Genomic DNA, 26652 nt, shown 5'->3' with positions numbered 1-26652 from the left:
AGACTTTCCGTAGGAGTGTAACTACAGGCTTCATTAGGTATAGTCTGGCCACAGTAACACAGCCTCTAGCTTGGTCCAGCCTCTTGCCTGCAAGAAGCTTCATCGCCCACCTGCAGTCCTGCTGGGACTGGGGCCAACCCAGGTGAACTCTGAAGAGAGCTGCAGATTCCACTGGCAGGAAATCAATCTGGGAAATGTACTTTCCATAGCAGAAGAATCTGATAACAAATTAAGTCCAGGTTGGAGCCCATGTAAGGTATGCGGTTTCCCTAGCAATGAAAAGTTAACCCTTTTGCAGCTAATGTAGTACACTCTCCTGGTAGTCCCAAGACCTGGACTTTTTATTTGCTCCCAAGAATCAAGCAAACCACTTCATTCTCAGTTTCTCTTCAGATATCCTCAAGCCCTTAATTCAATTCCACATTGGTCATGAAGCCTTCTCCAGGCCACCTTGATTTCTTTTCTCCCTGAACACTTACCTACCTATTCCACACATTTGGTAAGCAGAACATCCAGACTCGAGCACCATATCACTGTGTGTGTAGAAAGGCTTGTCTCTCCTGTGGATTGGGTTGCAAGCTTCTTGAGACAGGAACACTGACTTACTCATCCTTTATCTCTCCTATCAGCAACTATCAGAGTTAAAGGTGCCCCAGAATGCATCAATAGATAATTGTTCAAGGACAAAGTGAAATAAGATTCCCCTCTGGCCATTTGCTTCTAAAGGTAAAACCAGTGAGATCTTCGATAATGAAAATGTGAGCATTTTTCAAAAGGAAACAACATTTGAGTTGGATGTGTTTATCTGTGTGTGGTTCATCTACGTGGTAGGTATCCATAACAGTGTTTAAACTGTTAACTGATTTCCAGTCACCAGCTCACTTTTGGTCTATCTCCTCTTACCATTAGCACTTTTGTGCCCAAGAATGCCTAAGCAAAGATGCAGGAAATAGAGACACCAGGCAGAAAAAAGATAAAGTAAAATAACATTGGAGCAGGAGTTAGCAGATTGGGAGACCTACTTTTTTATTCTTGTTGCAGAGAAGAAGACAGAACAGACTGTCCATCCTGGTTCCCTGAACAAGCTACACACTTTCCCAGTGTTAGCTGTACCCGTCTATGCCTAGCAAAGTCTGCTTCTCTCTCACATTCAGGCTCAGATATAGCCTCTTCTGTGCAATTTAGCAACAGCCTCAAGCAGACTTAATCACATCCTGTCATACCCGCCTTAGCATTATGTTGTAACTGACTGTATACATGTCTTCCTTTACACTAAATTGTGAAATTCACTGAATTGCATGAGGACATTATTCCAGGCATTAAAAAATTTTTTTTTTAGTTTCTGTTACTTGATTGTGAGAATACCTGAGGCACAGATCAGTTATTTAAATGATCTATTCAAAGCCTTAAACCAAATTAGCCCTTAAGGTATGGACAGACCCCACCACTTCTGACTTCTGTGTCCCAAGAGCCAGCCACCTGTGTTTTGGATAAAGAAAGTCCCTCAAACGTAAATGGAAAAAGAAGAGCTGGATGAGAAGTTGGTACCTGTGTGCCTCTGACCTGCTGATGACCAGAAATCCTGGCTCCCTGTAACATCCTAGGTGTGTTAGCCAGAGCCTCCTCTCCTGGGACATTCAGCGAGAGCTCTCTGAAGGGGACCTCTGAAGACCCCTCTCCACTTCTCAGTGTGACCTTTTCTACAATTTGTAGTAGTAATTCATAATCAATAGCTGGTCTGGTTGAAAATCATTAGTCATTCCATACAGGAGCTTCTATTTGAAAAGTTCAGACCAATAACTATAAACTATCTCACATAGCTCCAGCTTTCCTCTCCATTATATGACAACTACCCACCTGCCTGGCCTGCAAGTTCTACCAAGGTCATGATTTTTTATCAGTCAGGACTGCTTTAGCTCCAAGATTTCAGATTTTGAAGTTCCTCCTTCCTGGTCACAACATCCTCACTTCCACCCTCTAACACACTAGGCTCCTCGTGACCTCTGGTGCCCCAACCTTTTTCCTCCCTTAGACCACCCACCTCAGTTGGCCCCACTGCCAGCCATTTCATTTCTACCCTGGCTGCCAGCCCTCCTCACCCTGAACTCTTGCGCTGGGTCGGCCTGCCTAGCCCCACCTTGATTACACCCAATTTCTCTCTTTTCTCACCAGGTACTATGTACTGCTGGAGAAACTCATGAAACATGAGACCATTATGAATCCATGCCTTTTAACCTCAACCAAGACTTCACAACATCCATCTGGGTTGTGTGTTTAAAAATAAACTCCCGATCTAGCTAGTTTTGTGATTGGTCTGACCAATCTCCCAATCAGCTAGCCTTGAAATCCAACTGGGATGTCTCCTTTCCTCCCCCTTCCCTCAAATCAGTCATCAAACCACTTTTTCCTTTTTAAGTTGCTCGTTCCTTCTTTTCATTCCCCCATAAGCTCATATACTGTCCCAGCTGTACGATGGTGATAACTCCCCAACTGAGCTTGCATTCTACAAACTCTATCCTCGTTTCACTTGACTTGACTGAAGTTCAGCTCTGATGATGATATGCCACAAAGCCACTAGTGGCCTTCTCCTCTCTGCCAACAAAAGCTCACATTCCTGAGGCTGGCAGTCAATGCCTTCTGTGCCCTAACCTTAATCTGCATCTTCAAACATCACCCACTGCTTCATTTCATGCAGAACAAAATAGAGTAAATAGAACAAAACACGTCAGGGCGCGCCCCACATATTAAGGATAAGTACTGTCATGCCACTCCCAGTTCCTAAAATAAAATATATTTCTTACCAAGGGTCATGTTAGGTTTGAAAAACACTGACCTACACCATTTGCTATTCTTAAGCATGCCTTGCGACTTGTTCTTTCATTTTGAAATTATGAAATACTTCAAGTATACAGACTAGTTTGGAGGATAATACAACAAAAAACTGTTTGTCAATTCAACATGTCATATGTACTTCAGATTTTAAAATATGTGTATATTTATGTGTGTATGCATGAGTGTTTATGTGTATGTATGTATGCATATGTATATGTATACGTGTCTCTAAAACACATACACCCGAGACTAAGCCTCCTGTGTCCACCCATTCCATCTTTCCCTCCCAGTGGCAGTCACTATACACTGAATTTGGTGGTTTTCATTCCCACTAATGTTTCCAGGTGAAACTATACAATTTATACTGACACTATAAAATTATATAACTACATGCAATAATATAAAAAATCATGAAATTAAATATCCATAAACAATGTATAGTTTTGTACATTATTTTTAACCTTAATATAAATTTTGTATCTAACCTCCTGCAGTCTTCCTTCTTTATTATGTTTTGTGTCGTTCCACACTAATTGTGACATGATTCTCTAGTTGATTCATTTTCTCTGATGAGTATTTTCCAAATTACAATTCTTTGTCCATCCTCCTGTGGATGGACCTGCAGGTGGTTTCCATTTATTTGCTATGACAGATGAGGCTGCAGTGTAGTTCGTACACGTCTTCTTTGGTATATCCCTCTGAAGTGGATTCCTCTTCAGGTCTTTGTCCAGGCTGTTCCCTTTACCTGGAACGGACTCCTCCCTATCTCTACATCAGGAAACTTCATCCATCCCCAAAGGCACCTCTCAAATGCTGACTCTTCCATGCCTTCCTATTACCCAGGCGAAGCAATATCATCCATCCATTCACCTGTAGCTTTCAGTGTGTGTCTCTTTGTCCTGCAGTTGTTTGGATAATTTTCTCATACCCTAGCAGCTCATAAGTTTCTAATGGGCAAGTACTGTGTCACATGGCATTCAATTCCCTCCACCCACTCCACCCCCACTTAGAGCCTAGTGCAGATATTTGCCCAGAGGGGATTCACAGGAAATGCCTGCTGAAGCCACTGAGCTTTCCTTCTTTTGCTGCCAACCACTGCTATGGCCATCTAATGATATATATATATCTCATGACAGCAGTATACACCTAATGGCTGCCACATTCCCATGTGTTACCATTTCACCGTGAGGGTAAAGAAAAGCCTGTCTCTACCATCAACACTCTATGTTGGGAGAAGCGGGAGGTACAAGGGATACCTTGAGCTTCATAACCTCCTGGGGCTAAATGATCATAGGCAGCGCCTATGTATAAAGATGAAAGCAAATATATTTAGATGTCAAAGAAATCAAACACTGAGCAGATAAGCATGTTACAAATCAGTCAACCAATGGTCACTGCCACCAGTGCAGGTAGGACTTAAGAGGGAATCCATTCCTCCTCCTTCTAGCCAGTCCCTACTAGTCCCAATCACTGCACAGCTGTAGCCTGGGGAGAGAGGCACAGACAGCGTATGTGTTTTCAATGGCTGCCAGTGTAGCTTCAGAATCCTTGGTCAGGACAGGTGCCTGTCCATCCATAGATGTTCATTTCCCCTCCAAGTTCAGTGGCGTGGGGATGAGAGCATCATGAGGGACTTCTTTCTGATTCCAAAGCAGAGACACATGCTCATTATACTTCTTTTCTTTTTTTAGACATGGAAAAGGTTAACAGATGAGATGTGGGAAAATCAGTTCAAGAACCCAATGCTGCAGACCTCTTTCCATTTTACTCATGAGTACAAAGTATTGGCTTAATGATGGCAAGTTGATACCTGTTTATACCAGCCTTATAAATTAGTAATAAAACATGTCCAGGTCACGGGATTTTTCTAAGCAGCTCACCATTCCATGCCATATGACCTACCAGAGAGACAGTAACTGAATAAGTACTCTTGAGCTACCCTCCCTAGTTATGGGTTGACACAAAGGTCAGCTGAAGCCCTGAAAATCCTAGTCCTATGCAGGAGCTTAAAACTCATATTGGAAATGGGCTAGACAACAACATGCAAACTTAGGAGGCACTGAAAAATCAAACTCCTGATTGCTGTCTCTAGCTTATGGAGTTTGATTTTAGAAAGTGCCAAGTATGAGAACAACCATTTCTCTTTACTGTAACATGACCTCAAGTCTCAGATGACATCTGATTATAATCTGTGCAAGTGCCACCTGAGTGCCTGGATTGTTTTTCCAATTGAGTTGAAATGCCCACGGCCACAGTTTCTGCGTCAGCTGCCCGCCAACGTAAACTTTACACTTTGCGCCACTCGGGCATTGCCTTGGCATTGCTGCACACCACCTGTGGGCCTGGGAAGATGTAGACTCTGACTGTAACAGCAGCCAAGAAACAAACACTTCCTCCAGTCCTTGTTCAAATCGCTCCTTCTCTAGGAGGCATCCCCACCCCCCAATTGACTTCATACCGTTTGTACCCTCCTGAGCCCTCTAGAGCCCTTTATTCTGCTCTGCTTCTTGTTTTCTGCAGCACTTTTCCCTTTCCCCCTTAATACATTACTTTCTTTCTCATAAGTTTTGTTTTAACTGTGGTCAAATATACCTAATGAAATTTCCCATCTTAACTCTTTCTAATTCTACAGTTCAGTGGTGTTAAGTACATCCACGTTGTTGTATGACCAATATCCAGAACTCTTTTCATCTTGCAAAACTGAAACTCCATAGCCATTAAACAGCAACTCCCCATTCCCCCTTCCTCCAGGCCCTGATGAACACCCTTCTACTTTCTCTCTGTATGAGTTTGACTACTCCATATCTCCTATAAGTGGAATCCTACAGCATTTGTCTTTTTGTGATTGGCTTATTTCACTTAGCATAATGTCATCTGGGTTCATCCATGTGGCAGCGTGTGTCAGGATTTCCTTCCTTTTTAAAACTGGATAATACTTCATCGTGTGTATACACTGTATTTTGGTTATCTGCTCATCTGTCGACGAACATCTGGGTGCTTCCACCTTTTGGCTATCATGAATAATGCTGCTATGGAGATGGGTTTGCAAGTATCTCTCCAAGACTCTGTTTCAGTTCTTATGGGTATACAGTAGTCCCCCCTTATATGGCAGTTTTGTTTTCTGCAGTTGCAGTATCCTGCGGGCAACCGTGGTTCAGAAGCACATGATCCTTCTGACATAACTTCAGAAGGTCAACAGTAGCCTAATGCTACATCACAATGCCCACATGACTCACCTCACTTTATCCCATCATGTGGGCATGTAATCATCTCACATCATCGTCAGAAGAAGGGTGAATACAGTACAAGATATTTTGAGAGAGAGAGATGACACATGCACATAACCTTGATTACAGCATGTTATAATTGTTCTATTTTATTATTAAACTTTATCATAAGTATGTATTTATAGGATATACATAGAGTTCACCACTCTGTGGTTTCAGGCATCCACTCGGGGTCCTGGCTCATATCCCCTACTTATAGATAAGGTGGGGGGAGGCTACTGTATACTCAGAAGTGGAACTGCTCCATCATTGGTAATTCTATTTTAAAAAATTTTTGAGGACCTCCCATACTGTTTTCCATACTGGCTGTGTCATTTTGTAATCCCATCAACAGTGGACAAGAATTCCAATTCTTCTGCATCTTTGGCAACACTTGTTATTATTTGTTTGTTTGTTTGTTTTGTAGCCATTTTAATGGGTATGATGTTAACATTTTATCTTTACTTACGTGTATTGTCTGTCCTTCCTGACCCTGCTGCTAGCCCAGAATATAAATTCAATTAGCAGAGGGATCTTTGTCTATTTTGTTTACTGATGTATGCTTGCATTTAGAATAGGACTTGGCACAGAGTATGTACTCAAAAAATATTCATTCTAAGAGTGAATAAATAGGAGCGCCTGGGGGGGCTCAGTCAGTTAAGCGTCCGACTTTGGCTGGAGTCATGATCTCACGGTCCGTGAGTTCGAGCTCTGTGTTGGGCTCTGTGCTGGCAGCTCAGAGCCTGGAGCCTGCTTCAGATTCTGTGTCTCCCTCTCTCTCTGCCCCTCCCCTACTCATGCTCTGTCTCTCTCTTTCTTTCTCTCTCTCTCTCTAGCTCTCAAAAATAAATATTAAAAAAAAAGTGAATAAATGAACTGGTAAAAGAAAGACACGCTGACAGTATACTCATCTTTAATTTCCTTGTTTTTATGTCAAAATCTCAATGTGGCTATCTTTCTGTCTATCCATCCATCCATTCCCACATTACCTTTGTGCAAGCTACTCAGCACCTTATGAAAGCAATTATTCTTTTAACAAATATTTGCTGAGTGTCTACTATGTGCCATTACTGTGTTCAGTATTGTTCAGATGGAAACTCTGAAGCACATGGAATTCAGTGTTTTTGGAGAGCTCACAAAAAATCCATAAGAAAACCAAGGAGAGAACCTGTACACAGAAAAGTTAGTTCTTATCTGGCATGGAGTATATCTGATATCCATTTGATATCTCTGCTCATTTGTAACACAATACCTCAGAGTGAACGCAAACAGAACAGACTTTCCCCCACTGACCTTGCTTCTGTCCCATGCTCCTTGCTCCTATCTCAGTATATGGCTGCCAGAAACCAGAGATATATTTGTCCCTCATCTTAACCTGGTACTCCTCTTTATCCAGTTGCCAATAATAACTATTATAATGACTCATATATTGAGCAATTACTCAATGCTAGGCACACTTCTAAGTTCTTTGCATGTTATTAACTCATTTATTCCTCACCACCCTGTGAAATGGAGTACAGATGAGACAATAAGTCAAGTCTCTTGTCCAAGAAAAGGGACCACCCAGCCAAAAAGTGGTGGAGCCAGAATCTGTACCCAGGTAGTCTCGTTCCAGAGGCTATGCCCCAAACTTCTACACTACTCAGGAAATGCTGGGTTTTTTGTTTTTGTTTTTTACTTTTTTTTTTTTAATTTTTTTAAATTTTTAATTTTTTTTAGGAAATGCTGTTTTAACCTCATGTATTGAAAAGCATTCCAAAATGTATTAGTTCACTTTCTTAAATTTGTAAGTGAAAATAAATTGTATAATTCAGAACTATACACGTCCTTCAGCTCCTTCTGGAAATCAGTGATCATCAGGCAGCTTGGATAATAGAGGTACCAATGGTCAAGAAGACTGGACAGTATCTATGGTAAGTCTAGGGCCTTACTGGAGAGTTGCTCTTAAATATAAGTTCTAATGGGACTTTATTTTCCTGTGCTTTGATGTGTTTTCTTTGAAGTGGAATGTGTCAGTAACAATTAGCTTCACCGAAGACTTCGATTAGTCAAAGCTGTATTGTAGTAGATACACTGTCATCAATGTAAATAAGGCATATCCATTATATAAACACTATTAAAAAATGGACAACTTTTTCTACTTTGAGGTTGTATTGATCTTGGAGGCGAAGTGAGCCGGAAGGCAGAAGGCCCAAATGCTACTTAAATTAAATGAATCACATACTTAAAAATAAACCACAATCCTTCTGGCACCAATAGTACCATCTGTAAACTGAGAATAATAAAGGCCAGCAACTTGAGATTTCTGAATTAAAGTTGAAAAAAAAAAAAAACAACAAACAAAAAATGTATGTAATTATAAACCTAAGACAAGAGGACTGTAGGTCCAGAAAGCGTCCTTTCCAAGTTTTAAGCTTATTTAGTGTGTAACAGCCAACATGATTTAAGTTCATCATCCATTTAACATTCAAATAAGATGCTTTTAAATAAGATGATTTTAACCAAAGGACGAACTTTAACATCCCAAGAGTCCCTTTTGAAAACAAAAGAAGCAGTACCAGCCAGAAGCTATTCAGGCAAGTTCCACAGGTCATATGGTCTTGGGAAGAGACAAGCACTGATTGTTACCAGAAAACTCAAGGTCAGTACTTGCAGTTCCATTTCCACCACCCCAGTGCTCCCTTCCACAAAGGATGGTAGTATCTACTGAGAAGTTGCAATTATTCCCCAGCTCGCCCTTTCAGCCTCACCAGCCACTCATCCCCGCCAGAGAATTCAACTACTTCAGACAGTCCCAAATAACAGCAGCAAATGATGTTTTTTGGCCTCATTTTATATGATATCCCAAAAGCTGGAGAAACTAAAGAATAATAGCAAACTAGGAATAATTTCAGCTGAAGAATGATTTTTAAATAAGCATTGCTAGATATAAGTAGGAAGGAGGGCTCTAAACCTTACATTAAAAAAAAAAAAAAAACCAACCTTTAAAATACTTGGCCAATCTAATGCTTTGTTGACCTATGTGGTTTTTCCTTTCCCTGCCCTCCCCCCTGCCCCCACCCCCAATATCCAGTTGAGATTTCTGAAATGGAAGAGGGTCTCTGCAGATCCTTGCTAGTAAATCAGAGAATTCCAAAATGAGCCTTTGTTTGACTTTTGCTTGCAAAAGAATGTACTGTCAGTTAAAACAAGAAAAAAACACATTTGAACACACACAGCCTGATCTTGACCACCCAGAGGGCAGTCTGACATCCTTTGTCAATCTTCCTGGAGACAGTCAGTCCCGTAGCAGCCCTCACAGCCTCTGTCTGCACAGTTAGTTTTATTAGATAGTAATTTTTTCTGGTGACTATAGACTGGCCCCGGCATTCCTACAGCCTAGTACATTATCTATAATGTGGCCATGAGTACTTAAAACATCTTCTGTCAAGGAAGTCCTGTTGTTTCACAATCATTAACTTAATAACTTCCAAATTCCTTCAAAAGTAAAAGGAAGCGTCCGACTTCAGCCAGGTCACGATCTCGCGGTCCGTGAGTTCAAGCCCCGCGTCAGGCTCTGGGCTGATGGCTCAGAGCCTGGAGCCTGTTTCCGATTCCGTGTCTCCCTCTCTCTCTGCCCCTCCCCCGTTCATGCTCTGTCTCTCTCTGTCCCAAAAATAAAATTTAAAAAAACGTTGAAAAAAAAATTCAAAAGTAAAAGGAATTGTTAGTTAGCTGACAGTAAGTTAATTATAACTAAGCACTAAGTTTCTTGTTGTCACTTCTCGTTCAACTACACTGAATCTAAATTCAGCTGAAATCAACTACTAGACCAGATTAGGAACTCAAGGATAGGCTCTGGGCTGCCATTTCCTTTATACTCCCCTTGAGCATTAAGCATTTCATTTCTCCCATGAAAAGAATGACTTTAAATTAGTCTTATTGACTGACTGACAATCTACAAATCAAATCTACTATGGGTTTGCACTATGGAAATCTACTCAAACCTACTATGGGTTGAAAAGGGAGAGTCACCACCTCCCAATCCTCCATGAACCATCAACACTGAAAACATTTTCCCCTATCATCTGTTTTCCAGATGTCGGTAACATCTCCCTCCCCCACCTTTGATCTGATTCTGGCTGAAAGAGGAGAGCTGGTCCCTAGCTGTTAAGGACCTAACATGACAACAGACAGAAAGGCTAGAGATTTTACTGCAGGGAGGCCTTTAAAAACCATTTACTTTGGAGACAGCAAGTAGATTTCAACCCTCACACCAACCTCTTTGGTAAGTGCTTCCTAGATTCCTGTACTGAGAGGCATTCTAGGCCTGGGATGAACTCAGAGAGAAAGGTACTATCATTGATTTACTGCCATGGGCTCCTAAGGGACACCAGACTCAGGAGGGAGCCATGGCACAGAGCCATGTATTTGTCATCCCTGAGCTGACTCTACAATAGAGAGCTAAGAGACTTGCAATTCACTGTTTTTCTCACTTGACTGTTTTAAAAAGTAGAAATAAAAGCAAAAATGAACTATTGGGACCTCATCAAGATAAAAAAGCTTCTGCAGAGCAAAAGAAACAATCTACAAAAATAAATGCAACCGATGGTATGGGAGAAGATATTTGAAAATGACATATCAGATAAAGGGTTAGTATCCAAAATCTATAAAGAACTTATCAAACTCAACACCCAAAAACCAAATAATCCAGTGAAGAAATGGACAGAAGAAATGAATAGATACTTTTCCAAAGAAGACATCCAGGTGGTTAACGGACACATGAAAAGATGTTCAACATCACTCATCATTAGGGAAGTACAAATCAAAACCACAATGGGATACCACCTCACACCTGTCAGAGTGGCTAAAATTAACAACTCAGGAAACAACAGATGTTGGTGAGGATGTGGAGAAACAGGAACCCTCTTGCACTGTTGGTGGGAATGCAAACTGGTGCAGCCACTGTGGAAACCAGCATGGAGCTTCCTCAAAAAGTTATAAATAGAACTACCCTATGACCCAGCAATTGCACACTAGGTATTTATCCAAAAGGTACAAAAATGCTTATTATAAACATGCACCCCAATGTTTATAGCAGCACTATGACAATAACCAAATCACTGAAAGAGCCCAAATGTCCATCAACTGATGAATGGATAAAAAAAATGTCACACACACACACACACACACACACACACACACTGGAATATTACTCTGCAATCAAAAAGAATGAGATCTTGCCATTTGCAACAACATGGATGGAACCAAGTGTATTATGCTAAGCAAAACAAGTCGGTCAGAGAAAGATAAATATATGATTTTACTTGTATGTGGAATTAAGAAACAAAACAGATGAACATAGGGGAAGGGAAGGAAAAATAAAATAAGATAAAAAGAGGTGGGTGACAAACCATAAGAGACTCTTGAATATAGAGAACAAACTGAGGGTTACCAAAGTGGAGGTCGGTGGAGGGATGGGTTAAATAGGCGATGGGGGTTAAGGAGGGCACTTGTTGGGATGAGCACTGGGTGTTGTATGTAAGTGATGAATCACTGAATTCTACTCCTGAAACCAGTACTACATGTTAAGTAACCTGAATTTAAACAACAAAAAAGTAAAAGTCTGGGCAATCATAATAACCTATTTTAAAATATTCACAACAATAAGTATTTAAAGAAAATACATGTTCCCTAAAAAGCTTAGTTCCCAGCTAAGGTCCTTGTTGACATGTCCCAGAGAGAACCAAAGGTGGGATTTCTAAGCTCTTCCTCACCCGCACCCTGACAAATGCCACTTTTTAGTGCTCACTGGTGAAAGGGTTAAATAGGAGCTGAGTAGTTCCCCATTGGTTGTGTGGCTTCAGTGATGGGACTGCATGGGGAAGGAGGAAGAAAAAAAAAAAGACTGAGGTTTGAGAATCAAGCAAATGTCAGTGATCCCAAAGACAAAAGAGTGTATTAAGCAGAAAAGTCAATGTGATGCTTGTTTTGATAGGAAAAATGGAGCATCAATTTCTTGAACTTGAACCAGCAAAGCTCTCTTCTTCACTCAATCAATAGTATTTACTTGCTTTCTGCTCTGAACACTGATGGACCAAGTGGGTGCAGACAAGGCAAATGACATAGTCCCTTTCATAGCCAGCTTATATAATCTGTCTCCCTCTCCCCTGAGGTGGGCTTGGATGCCAGAAGCTAAGTCAGCCCTCTGGAGAGACAAAGTCAGCCTCCCAATATCTACTCCGTGTTGTCAGCCAACTGGCTCCCAGGTGAGGAGAACATTTTTGGCAGTTAAGTACAACAAAGCAGTCAAGAGACCTTAAGAAAGGGCAAGGGAGAGTAGGCAGGCATGTGATTCTGGAGACAAATAAACACAATTAGCTGTGCTAGAAACAAACTGAAAAGACTCAGTGGGAAGACTGGTTCCTTCTGCCAAGAGAAAACCAAAGGAAAAATCATTTTAAAAGAAACCTTTTACTTCTCTCGGCAGCCATGGCCCAATGACAGTCATATTTTCTGTCAAGTTCTTCTCCTTGTGGGTTTCTCCAACATCTCAAGAACTATTGCAATAATGCTGCTTTATCAGGTTTGCTGCCCAGATAGAACCCATTAATGTTTCAGGCTGGGTCCTTTCATTCATGGAGATGACAATCCCAAGCCTTTCACAGCCATTTTGTCCCTGTGTGCTTAAAGAGACCCAATTTGCAGCAGTGGTCGGGTGGTTGAATTCACAGAAATCAAGTCACGTCCCTGGATGTCTTTTCCTCTACCCTAGATCCAATTGCGTACTGTAGGATTAGCTATAGCAGACAGGTCTAGTGACAATGACATAGCATAGTGGTTAACAGGACAGTCTCTGGAGTTAGGAAACTTGGGTTTGAATTCTGACTGCCACTTACAAGTTGGGTGACCTTGGGCAAGTAATTTAATCTCCTTGTGTCTCATTGTCTTCATCTATAAAATAAGGATATAACAGTACCTGGCTAATAAATAGGGTTGTTGTGAATTTTAAAGAATTATATTAAAAGAGTCCTGTCTTTTAGAATGCATTCTAAAATGATCACAAATAATAATATGATTTCTGGGGTTTGCTTTAAAATCATCTGGAGGTAAGGTGTGTGTGTGTGTGTATATATATATATATACACACACACACACATATACATATATATATATATATATATGTAAAGAAACTGGCCATGTGTATATATATATATATATACACACACACACACACACATATACATATATATATATATATATATATATATATATATATATATGTAAAGAAACTGGCCATGAGTTGGTAATTGTTGAAGTTGAGGGATGGATACATGGGGGTTTATTATACCATTCTGTGCACCTCTGTCTTTTTGAAATTTTCTGTAAAAGGAAGTTTGAGAGAGAGAGAGAGAGAAGATAATATATATAAAACTGCTAGCACACATGTGCTCAATAAAATGTAATCTGTTATAGATCAGAGAAGATCTTGAAGGCACTGTTGCTAGGTCAAAGAGGCATGTGGATAGCAGCCTGTCTCTCTAGAGACATGGATGGGGTCCTGGGGCCAGCAATGGGGGCGGGGGGAGTCAGACAAGCACTGAACTTCACTGTCACTCTAGGCCATCCATTATTGCCCAACCTTTTCACCATCAAACCTGTTTTAAATTGATTGTTATTCGTTCCCTATGCTTTACTAAGTCAACCACATCTAGTAAATGTTCATTTTCCCATATCTTTTAGTGAGATACATAAGTCAGTGTTTGAGTCAGCTTTAGATAAACTAGTGATTAAACTGAGCTGCCATCACCCCAGCCCAAAGCAAAGCACGTCCAAGTTTTCACTGCCCGAGCAGTACACATATATGCAGTTTTTCAGATCTCATTATATGAGATAATGAAATGCTCAATGCACATCTCCAGCACCATCTTCCACCCCCTGTCACCCGAGTTTATGCCTCCATTAGGTTCAGGAAACCACATATATAAATTCAGAGTCAGTTCCAGAAATTCCCAGCTTCTGGGGTCCCTTAGATAGGGTGATAAGCTGGATGGAAAACCCACCCTGGACCAATTCCAGGCTATGTATGCACACTAAGGGAGTCCTTAATTAACCCCCAACTCACCCACCCCATACCCTCTCACAAACAAGGAATCAGCCACCCCAGCTCTGACACTTAACAAACTATAAGGCCTTGGGCTAGCCATTTCATCTGTTTTCTCATTTGTAAACTGGGGTATCTCCCTTATAAGGCTGTTTTAGGGATTAGAAATAATGTAAATAAAGTGCATTGCACAATGCCTGGCACACGGTAATTGTTCAGTACATAGTAGCTATTTTATGTCTCTATATGCCTGTGGGTATGCATGGGTGTACTGTTATTACCTCCTTTGTAATTTGGTTGATGTTTAGACCCAGTGGTTCTCCAGACCATGAGACACATTGAGGCCACATAATTATACTTTAATATTTTCTTTCTCTTTCATTTGACAAAATTTTGATGCAGCTACTTCAATCTTCTCCACAGAACTGATGTATAAATATGTTACTGTCATCAATACCTACATGTCCTCTCCTATGTGATTCCCTTTTCTCCTTCCGTAAATATCTGTGACAATATCTTTTAAATTAAAAAAAAAATTATAAAAAGTAAGAAGGAGAAAAATGTGGTCCAATTCAAGCCTAGCAAGGCCATTCTTATTACTATTGTGAAATGTTTGCTGAATGTCCACTATATATAGATAGTGGAGAGTCAACGCATGAGATGAATATAAACAATAAAGCCAGAACTCCATTAGCGAAGACTTCAGTAATGATCCAGTGATAATCCAGGCTTCTCTAGGGAAGTTAAGTGCTAATCTAAAATCTTTATCTTATTCTTTTTCTAAAAAAATGTTTTAAGAGTTTCTTTATTTATTTTGAGAGAGAGTGAGCAGGGGAAAGGCAGAGAGAGAGAGAGAGAGAGGAAAAGACAGAGAATCCCAAACAAGCTCCACACCCTCAGTGCCGAGCCCAATGTGGGGCTCTAACTGAAGAACTGTGAGATCACGGCCTGAGCCAAAACCAAGAGTCGTACGCATAACCGACTGAGCCACCAGGCGCTCCTATCTATTCTTAACCTTACCTACAACCATCACTCTGTTTCTCCTCATCCTGAGTTATTTTTCTTCATAAGATTTTTCACATCCTAAAAGTATATATTCCCTGATTTACTTATTATCTGTCTCCCCCCAAGAGAATACATATTACATAAAAGCAGGGATCTTGATCATGTCTGTATCTCTAACAACTAAAACTACTGCCAAGCACAGAAGAGGCCCTTGAGAAATAATTTCAATGATTTCATTTTCTTTTCCTTTCTCCAAACACCCAATTACAAGAAGGAATCTACATCTGAAATCCTGCCCCATGTATTCCTTACATACACGACCACTGTGACCCGTTGTAGACAGAGTGTAAACAACTAAGCACACAATATATGAAGTGGTACCATGAGAGACAAAAAAAAACCTAAGCAGAATGAAGCGATTTCCTCAAGGCCTTACATACACCACATACATGTACCATTCTGATTTCTGCCTCTGTGGTATTGCTTCAGCTGCTTCTACCATCAGAAACACCCACCTCTCTATCTAAATGTTACCCCCTTCCAAGTTCTCACTCAGGTTGTTTTTCCTGAGTTATACTGACTTTAAGAGCTCACAGTGACTCTGCCCTTTTCTAAACCGAGTGGCACACACCCACTAACAGTGCCTCATAGCCCTGCACTTAACTATAAGTGATTTAAAGTTTTCTTCCTCTTTCCTGAGAAAACTTTGATGCTCCAAGTGTATCATAGGTTCCTGAAATACAAAACCATGCTTTATGATTCTCTTGAATCCCTCCAAGTATCTAGCACAGTGTTAGGTACTTACTGCACATTCAAAAAATCCCTGTATGTGAACTGACAGATTCCCAAATTGAATCCCACCTCTGCTGCTCTGGTAGGATTCCATTTACACCCCTCACCCCCCACAAGAAAAATCTGTTTCCTTTTGCTCCCTCATCGTTCCAAGTGCTCCTCTATTAGAATGACTTTCCAGCTGCAAAAAGCCAAAGCATTAGTATCTCAGATAGGACAGGACATTGCCACGGACTGTGACAACAGCAACTCAGAAGGTGGCATTATACCCAGAGACATAAACCAGAAACAAGTCATCATTCAGAGTATCTTAAAGAGAAAACAAAGGGGGGCACAAAACCTAAGAAACACCTAGAGCACCTCATGAATTAATCTGAACCCTTTACCAGGCCAAGATCTGATGAATCAGTCTCTACCTGAAATGCTGCCCAGTTTCAATGACATTGTTGCAGCTTTACCTGAACTTGTCTGGGTGACATTCTAGTACTGCAGCCAATTCCAACTTCAGCGTCAGTGCATGCATCAAACTGACTAATTCCACATTCTGAAGTGCTCTGGGTTCCTGGCAGCTCCAGAGAACAATATCAATGCCTTTATTTTGCTTAAGTGCAGGAATAAAAAAAAAAAAAAAAGCTAAGATGGAACTCTTGGAATGAATTCTTTGGACAGACTTAAAGACATCATGGAGAACATAAATTTTCTAATTCAAGAGCCATAACACTCCAACATTGACTTTACATCATCCTTATCCCTTCCATGTTTTATACTTTACCAGTCCTCTTTAGAGTGAGTCTAAAAGGAAAATGAGAAGATAGTTTTCACCAACATAAGTTTTATTTCTCACAAAACCATGATCGATAAGCCATACTCAGCAAAACATGTGTGTTTTAATTCCATCTTCAATTAGCTGGCGGTAAGTGCAGCTCTCCTCCAGTTTCCCAACTGTAGACTTACCTTTAGCCTCTTGGCTATTCTCTTAGCCTCCAAAGAGCAGGTCAAGGATAAAGCAAATACATAGTTTCAAGCTACTGATGGAAAAGCAAGCAATTCTCTATTGCTTGAGAATAGAAACATTTTTTTCTTCTTTGCTGTTGTTAATCTTGGAGTACATGACCCTGGAAGGATAAATGTCACTGCCCTCAGTGCTAGCTACATCTCAAAATGAACAAAAACTCTTAAAATCTGTAACCTTTGCTTTGAGCTTCAAATCCTAGGAATTAGAGATTGGTGAAAGTCAGAGACCAGCTCAGCCTGGGGAACTGAGTTCTCCTAAAGTGGGAGAGCTAGCCTTGGTACCTCTCTGGATGTACTCATCTCAAAAATGTTGTCTCCAATTACCTCTCTCATATATTAACATTTATCATAATTATTACTAATTCACTCATTTGACAAATAGTATTCTGATAGAGTATTGAATTGTCTTCACATAAGAAAATACTAATAGTGTATTAGCTCCCTAGATGGCTTAGAAGCTTATACCCTGCCGGACATGCAGAGAAAAGTCTTTCTTAAGCCCCAGGCTTAACTCAACCTGATCATCCAACCCAGTTGCCTTACAACAGAGAGCAGTTCCCCACTTTTGCCCAAGGGTGGTTTCTGAATGTCATGTGGGATAATGTGACACTCTAAGTAAGACACTCTCAGTAAGACGCTGAGAGTAAGACACTCTCAGTAAGTAACCAACCAGCCCCCTCCTATTTACACTGGGCCTGAATTTTGCTTTGTCCTGGTCATTTTAGCTCTGTGTACAGGTATTAGAAAGCTATAATAAATACTTCTTCCCTCCATCTTTAAATTGGAGTGTCATCTCTACAACTTACCTGCAAACTGTATCCTCCATAAGGGCAGGAAGTACATCATTCTATCTCCAGTGTTTAGCACAGAACCTGGCCCTTAATATTTGATGAATGAATGAATGAATGAATGTGTGCATGAAAAAAATATCCTTTGGTTCCCAGGCCAGTGAGAAGTCCATCAAGATCTCACTCCACAGAGTTAGTGTTCAGGTTCCTTCTTAGCCAGTACTACCAAAGTCCCATCATAAATTTTCAGCAATTCATGGCACTAAACACCACAAACAGCATGGACAATGATCCATAAAATAGATCAGGCAGCAGAGAGGGCTTTGCTCACTTAATCACTGTGGGGTATAGGGTTCCAGCAACATACACTAGGAAAGCTGAGTGGAAGCTACAAGTACTAGACTGCTTGTGTTCCCTGCCCCCCAAATCCTTATGTTGAAGCCCTAACCTCCAGTGTGATGACTGATATTTGAATGTGGGGTCTTTGGGAAGTAATTAGGTATAGATGAGATCATTAGGACTGTGGGTCTTCATGATGAGATTAGTGCCCTTATAAGTAGAGGAAAAGAGCTTGCTCTCTCTCATGGGAAGACACAGCAAGAAGGTGGCTATCTATAAACCAGGAAGAAGGTCCTCACCAGGAACCGAATCTGCTGGCACCTTGATCTTGGACTTCCTAGTCTCCAGAAATGTGAGAAATAAACTTCTGTTGTTTAAGCCAACCAGTCTATGGTATTTTGTTATAGCACTTTGAGCAGATTAAGACATAGGGCCATTTCCTGGTTATTTAAACTGTCCCTAGAGGCAGGAATCTAGAAGTTAGAGCAATGGCAACAAACTAGTACCGGGGCAATAAGGAGCACTCATAAAGAATTTGGGTTTGCTATCAGGGCCCAGCTCTGCTCCTTGGGCAAGTCACAACCTGTTTCCTCATCTGTACAATGGGGCTAATAATAGTACCTATCTCAGGATTGTTCTGAGATTTAAATGAAGTAACACAAACACATTTCCTGACACTCCTAAGTGCTCAGTCAACAGTATTATTTTTATAATGCTGAAGCCAGACTCATGCTCTAGTTATAACTCCTTCTCATAGGGTCTGCTGATCAGAAGAAGCGGAAAGATGTGGTAGACTGAGCCCTGTAGCAGTAATCATAAGCCCTGGAAGTCTGAGTCCCTGTTTTTGACATTTTCTCATTGTGACTGATAAATGTCTAACCTTCACTAACCCTAAATTCCCTTCATCTGTAAAGAAAAAAAAAAATCCATATGATGATGTCTGTTCTCTAGGCCTCCATAGGATGGCTGCAAAGTTGCATTTGACAAGGAACATAAAAGCACTTTGAAATTTGTCCAGCAGAGGCTCACACAGGAATACTGAAAGAGGTAAATTCGTCAATATTAATTAAATACCTCTAAGACTCTAAAACAATGTTTTTCAAACTTTTTGACTGCAACCTATTAGAAGAAACGTATTTTACATTGCAAACAGGCACACATTCATCACTAAAATAAAAGCCTAACAAATAAATCTTATGTTACTTTGCTACTTTTAATTAGATTCTTTTTTTATCCCTTCCTTCCTTCCTTTTCTTCTTCTGCTCTTTTCTTTTCTTTTTCTTTGCTTTCAATATAGGTCATTAATTTCACAAGGCATGGTCCTAACTGGGCATCAAAATAATTTTAAAAATCTGATGCCCATGCCCTACCCATTGAAATTCTGAATCAATGGTTTGTGGTGGGGCTAAGGCATCTGCATTCTTTTTTTTTTTTTTATGTTTGTTTATTTTTGAGAGAGAGAGAGAGACAAAGTATGAGTGAGGGGGGAAGGGCAGAGAGAGAGAGGGAGGCACAGAATCCAAAGCAGGCTCCAGGCTCTGAGCTGTCAACACAGAGTCCAAGCTGAGCTCGAACTCACTGGAGATCATGACCTGAGCCAAAGCAGGAGTTGGATGCTTAACTCAATGAGCCACCCAGGAGCCCCTGAGGCATCAGCATTCTTAAGAGAGCCCCAGTTGATTTTATTGTGCAACACAACTAATGGTTTCTAGCTCACAGCTGAAAAAACCACTGTGTTATTTACATCCTGGTCTGCTAAACGCTCTCTGCACCCAGAATGGCTGCCCTGCCCCCACTCTGCAGAAGCTCCACTGGTAACAGTGAGTGGATTACTCACTCAAGTGGCTTCAGTGTGCACCAGGAGAACACAGAAAGGCAAGGGGATCAAAGCAGAGCCTGGGCCTTAGGGGAGGCCTCTTATCTCCCCCCAGATGGCTGGTAACCCCATACAGAACAAAAACTGGAGTGGATTTGGACAATTCTTTTAAAAGTAAAGGGACCTCTACAAGAACTTGTTGCTTGAGTAGGAGGGATTAAGGAAAATAAAGGGAACCTGCCAGACTTTGCTCAGAGCCTTCTCATAGAGCAGAGAAAGCTCTGAGCAGGCATACACAGGGGTCTGAGAGGACCCTGAAGATCAACTTGGTTAGAGAGAGCTTCTCAGCCTGGCTCTCTCCTTCCCAGTTTAGCCCCAATAAAACAGAGAGTGCTTCCATCCTCAGCTCACCTTCCCTATACATAAGAAAGGTCTGGGGACTGACTGTCCTGTTTATCTGGCTAGAGTCATATTCAGCTGCCTAGCAGAACCAGGGCAGAACCAGGGCAGAACCTGGGCCAGAATGAAGAAGGAAACACAGGGGCTAGAGGTCATAAGTCTGTGTCTCTGTCCTATTCTTGGACGCACAGGTGGGATCAGGAAACCTGGATTGGTTCTGTGTACAATGAGTTAAATAACCAAAGCCGTCTGTTTGAAGCGTAGCCCCTAGATTTACTAGCCAGACATGATACTAAGAGTTACCATTTATTGGGCACCTTGTGTGTACTAAGCACTTTATATACATTATCTCTTTTAATTCCACAGTATCTCTTCAGACACAAGGTTTAAGGATCTCACCCAGGGTTGTGCTAGGATGCTAGTGCAGGTTGATGCCCACTCCAGATCCCAAGCTCCAGTCCAGAGTTTCTTAGCACTATTGACATTTCAGTTGGTAATTCTTTGTTTTGGGGAGCTGTACTTTGCATTTTATTATGCTTTACAGGATCTTTGGCCTCTACCCATTACATCCAGTAACATCCTTTCCCCCAACAGTTGTGATAATAAAAAATATCTCCAGAAATTACCAAATGTGGGGGAGGGGGTATCATCCCCTTCCCCATTAAGAACCAGGACTCTAACCGCCATGCTGTCTTATTTCTTCGTACTCTATAAGTACATAAACCACTGTGACTCAGAAGAGAGACAGAGCTGGAACCAACACTACTATGGAAGGGATAATCAGAACACTCTAGGAAAGTACTGTACAACAATAATACCATTTTATGCTACATTTATATACCACATACAATACACATGTATTTGTGTAGCCATTATCTCCTTTCATGGCAAATGACTGCATAGCACGATCTAATTCCCAGAGTTAATCCACCTCAAAAATATGAACACCATTAAGAGATCTGTATATTTAGCCTTCTCCAAGAAATTGAGGGAAAAGAACATGTAGTGAAATCCATATTAATCCTTATCCCCATAAGCCATTAGGAGAAAAAAATTTTGCTAATGAATGGTCCTGAGGTAACACGTTATGTGAACTCTTGGAGGACAAGTCTGTTTCCATCTCTTGTCTCCTGCACACACCTGCCTAGAACAGAGAACTCTCACTAAAGGGCAAACATTTCCTGAAACATCTATTTCATAGCAACCTCTATTTGGTTGATTAAAGCTAAGATAAAATTATTTTCCCACATTTTTACATCTTTCTAATTTATGTTTTAACAAAATTCCTAAATCAGAAAAAATTAACATCAATATTTATGAAAGACCCAAGAGCTTAGTGCCAAGTTATTCTTCCTTGCCATTTGACAAAGCAGATCGAAATTCGAGTTTAACTAAAACAAATGTGCACCAGAATCATCCTTTTTTTTAAAAAAAAAAAAAATTTTTTTTAATGTTTATTTATTTTTGAGACACAGAGAGACAGAGCATGAACAGGGGAGGGGCAGAGAGAAGGAGACACAGAATCTGAAACAGGCTCCAGGCTCTGAGCTGTCAGCACAGAGCCCGACGCCGGGCTCGAACTCACAAACCGTAAGATCATGACCTGAGCCGAAGTCGGCCGCTTAACCGACTGCACCACCCAGGCGCCCCAGAATCATCCTTTTTAATAACATGCCAAGAGAATGGTAGCTATTACATTAGAATAGTATTTGATTGATCAAGGAAAGTAATTATAGGAGGAGCTTTTAAAGTTTTTTTCCTTCAGACTTTCACCAAACTGTTATACTTAATACACAATTAAAATAAGAATGTTCATTTATTTTTATTTTAATTTTTTTTAATGTTTTATTTATTTTTGAGACAGAGAGAGAGCGCGGGCAGGGTAGGGGCAGAGAGAGAGCAAGACACAGAAGCCGAAGCAGGCTCCAGGCTCTGACCTGTTACCACAGAGCCCGACACGGGGCTCGAACCCATAAACTGTAAGATCATGACCTGAGCTGAAGTCGGACGCTTTACTGACTGAGCTACCCAGGCGCCCCAAGAATGTTCATTTAAAAAATAAAATCTGATTTCAAAATAAAGCAGCTAGGAGCGGTTGCTTTTTGAGGTCACTTAAAAATTTTCTAAGAAGATAGGAGAGTAAAAACAAAATGTTCTCATTCACATATTCATTTGCACAGCCCAACAAAGGGAATATCAGTACCTGGGAAATGATAAATTTATACATGCTCCAAAGGATTTTTAATATAAAACTATCAATAAACATCAATAATAACAAAAATAGGTAGGATCTATTGAGCACTTATGTGTCGGGCCCTGGACTCAGGGTTTTACATTTATTTCATCTTCATTAGGCACATACTCATTAGCATCTTCATTTTAAGGTTAGAAAACTGAAGCTGAAAGCTATGCCCCAGATCACAGCAAATCAAGGTTCAAACCATGGGGGTATGAAGCATTGTATTATATAACCTAAAAAAATCGGTAATTTAGAAGAAAAATGGAAGAAAAAAAGGATATGTTAATTTTTCACACTGTGTGCCCTGAAGTCCCAAAACTGAAATGGATTTGCAGAACTCACTCTCTTCCCCTTATTTCAATCTAGATCCTCTCACATAAAAACTCAAGTACCAGCCAGGCATTACCTATATATGGGGTAAGTGACTTTCTGGGTACCTTTGTTTTTCAGAGAAAACAAGTCTTTGTTTGTTTTGTTTTCTGTAAAAATGCACAGTAATGGAAACTGCCTGGTAAAGAGTATCTTCAAAGGGAAAAGAAAAGAAAGGCTTATTTTCTCCAGCCCAGTAGACCATTAAGGTATAAAACAGGTGACAGGACCAATTGTTTTTTTACACACATGACAGCATATACACCCCAATAAAGGTTGTACTTCAAAGCAATTACTTTCCAATCCTAAACACATACATACCTTTATTGGATGCCCCCTTTAAAACTGCCAGTCCTTCAAGAGGGACTTTCATTACTTTAATGGGCATACTTCCTATTACTGTCTCGATCCTGACCTCAGAAACCAGATTTGGTCCCACTTGGTTTGGCTCTTTCCCAACTGAGGGAGGTTTGCCATCATGGAGGCAATTCAGTAAATGTGTTACAAACTCTGAAGGCAACTCCAAGCCAGGAGCTCTAAAATTATGCTCAGCAATGACAGCATCACTAGAATTAGTCCACAGCCTGCCAAGATGAGGCTTCTGAAGGGGAGAAATACTCATCTGAATGTATAAATACTGGCATATTTATTTTAACATTTGGATAATGAATTGAAAGAATCAGCTAGATATGTCCAAGTAAATAAATATGCTGTGCAATAATGATACTGCAGATTTTGGTGCAAGGTTCTGAACACCCCCTTGATGAAAAAGAAAGAAAGAAAGAAAGAAAGAAAGAAAGAAAGAAAGAAAGAAAGAAAGAAAGAAAGAAAGAAAGAAAGAAAGAAAAGAAAGAGTTTGTCCTGAAACGATACTTGCAAAATGAATAAATTGCTTTTCCATTAACTTGCACAATTATTGATGAGATTTCCTTTTCATGAAGAAAAAAAAAGAGGCCCAACGTCAGCTAGCTGCCAAAATAGCCCTTGGTCTTCCCAGGAAGCTTAAATCTCAGTGTGTGTCAGAAGATGGATCTATATCTACGGCAGAGAGGAAAAGGAGTGGGGTCATCTCTCTTCCCCTGCTCCTCAAAGTCCAGAAAACTTCCAATGGAGAAATCCACTCAATAGGATTCCTGGGGCCCTGGCTCATCTTGAATTAGCTGTTATACTGAATAATTAAACTAATTACCATACAAAATTAACCACAGGGATATGTTAATACACAACATTATTTAACTAATTGAAGGAAGTTGGATACCCAAAATAAACAACAGGGGAAAAAAATGTACTGGTCATTTGTTTATCTCTAGACACACATTTGGATACCCACCCACTGAGGTCCTAAACAGCCTAGTGCCCAAGCCAGATGACCTGGTGAAGGGTGTAGCAGCTCAGAGGTGAATACAGGCTGTGAACAGCGTAAGAGGGCAGTCAAGGACAGTCCACCTTCCGTGCAGGTATCTTCCTACTGGCGTTAGTAAAGGAAGTCCTCACCAACACAAACAATCCAAAACTGTACAAGACTTCTCGTGTTTACTCGGCCGTGGAATGCAGTGCATTTGTGGGCCGTGTGTCCCTGTGTGTGTGTGCGCGCGCGCGTGCACGTGTCCCCCCCCCCCCCCCACCTCCGGCCCCGTTGCTGATTTTCCTCCAGTTTTTACTCATAAACAGCTAGCTTCTCACAGAGTATAGGAAAGTGGGGAGCAAGTAACACAAGTGGATCTAGAAATTAAATACACCTTTATTATGTGCCTTAAAAGCACACACAGACAGAACTTACGTGCACATTTGAAATCTCACTCCTTAACTACTCTTTTAAGCCCAGACTGTTCTCAATGGGTCCCTGGGCAAAATCACTTCTAACACACTTAGAAACAGGAGAATGCAGCAAAGATTCCTTCCGGGCCCGCGGATCTCCCCCGGGTCGGTCTGTGTTCCAGGGCCCAGAGATGCACTGGAAGCTGCGGTGCCTTGGCTGGCTGCAGGTCCTCGCACCAGGTCATCGATATGCCTCTCCCTCGTCCCTCCCGCCCCCCATCTGGGGTGCACTGGTCTTGCTCCCCGGAGGGAATGCCCTCTGGAGGTTTCCATGACCCCGTTCCACCGAGAAGGTGTGTCCCCTAGGCGGAGACGTTCCGTGAGTCCCTGCCCCCTCCAGCCCCCTCACCTCCAGCCACCCCGATCCTCTGCCGCGGCGTTCCATCTCTCCGACCCCCTGTGCTCCACAACGTAACCCCCGGCTCCCGCCACAATTCTGCTCCCGGCGCCCCCTCTCGGAGAAACCCCTCCATCTTTCCCCCGAGAAACCACGCGCCTCCCCACCCCCCGACCCTTTCCGGGGCTCCCCTCCCGCCCCGCCCGCCTCGGGCTTCCTCCCCTCTGCACTCCCCTCCGGCTTCAGTTCCCCTCCGCCCTGCGGAGGGCGCCCCGAGAATGCCGACAGGACACCCTCGTTCCGGCACCGAAGCTCCCCAACGTCGTGGTCCTGACCCCTCGGTCCTCCAGCCTCGGGCTCCGGGAGTCCCCAGCGTCTGGGTCCTGACCTGCCGCCTCACCCTCAGGGCTCAAGCTCTGAGACTCCGGGGCGCTGAGCCCCGGCCCCAGAGCTCGGCGTCGTCAACCTCTCGATTCTGGAAGCCCCTCGGGGCTCGGGGTGTGGGGCTCCCCAACGTCGCGGTCCTGACATCCCTTCCCCACCCCCCACCCCCTGCGCTCGCGTCCCGGGGACTCCCCAACGTCGCGGTCCAGATCCCCCACCCCCCCGGCTCGGCGCCTGCGACTCACCGGCAGGAGCGGCGACTGAGCCCGCGCGCGAGCCCAGCCCAGCCCGGCCCGCACTCCGGCTCGGGTTCCCGGCTACCAGCTTCCCGCAGGCGGCGGTGACTGCGGCGGGCACGGCACAGGGGAGCGGCCCGGGGGAGGGAACCGCCGGGGGCGGGCACCGCCCGGCTCCGCCCCTTCCCGGCCGGGGGCGGGATGCGCAGACCCGCGCGCCCACCGCGGCCCGGGTGCCGCCTCACCGAGAAGTTGACTGACACCTCTGCCTTCCACCCCGGGGTCAGACCCGCGCAGCCCCCTTTCAGCTAGACACACCCGAGGGCTTGAGAAAGAGACCCGTTAACCGCTGCCCCATCCGTTTCAAGAACCCACTCCAGGAGGCCATTTCCGAGGGTTTTCTGGTTTTTGGTTTTGGGGGGTGTTTTGGGAGAAGGGGGAAGGCAACAACAACAAACTTCTTCTTTAGTCTCAAGACGGATTCAGATTCTGGCCTCTCAGCCACCCGCATCTGCACATTCAGGGTTATTCTGCCTATGAAGTCATGTTATAACGCACCAAGGAGGGCCCTTCTAGACACACATTTTCACACCCCTGAGATACACCCGTGAAGTACTCTCCCGTGATTATGCACCACACAAACTTCTTATGCTGACAAGCTAGGAACCACTTCTATACCCCCACATCCTCAATCCACAGCTCAATAGCCAGACCACGGTATCAATGATCTACACATACAAGGGGGCAGGGCAGGAGAGGAAATTCCACACCTGGTTCCAGACTTGCTCTCCTCACCCACAACGTCGCTATTTTACCATGGCAAAGATACCCTTAAGATGTGGGAGCACTGGGGCTCTTGGGTGGCTCAGTCAGTTGAGTATCAGACTCTTGATTTTGGCTCGGGTCATGATCCCAGGGTCTCAGAAAGGAGCCCT

The 26652-nt window shown here is 42.4% G+C and overlaps 1 protein-coding gene across 1 annotated transcript in view; it reads right to left on the bottom strand.

The window, feature by feature from the left end:
* PAQR8 (progestin and adipoQ receptor family member 8) overlaps positions 1 to 25880 on the bottom strand; it is a 44395-nt gene extending 18515 nt beyond the window's left edge. Inside the window, exon 1 of the mRNA XM_043591644.1 lies at positions 25727 to 25880. The gene's annotated coding sequence lies outside the window, so the exon portion shown is untranslated. The remainder of the gene's footprint in view (positions 1 to 25726) is intronic.
* Positions 25881 to 26652: the final 772 nt, after the last annotated feature.

This window comes from Prionailurus bengalensis, chromosome B2 (genome assembly GCF_016509475.1).
Source record: "Prionailurus bengalensis isolate Pbe53 chromosome B2, Fcat_Pben_1.1_paternal_pri, whole genome shotgun sequence".
In the NCBI taxonomy this organism is placed as follows: domain Eukaryota; kingdom Metazoa; phylum Chordata; class Mammalia; order Carnivora; family Felidae; genus Prionailurus; species Prionailurus bengalensis.
This window is presented reverse-complemented; position numbering and strand designations above follow the sequence as displayed.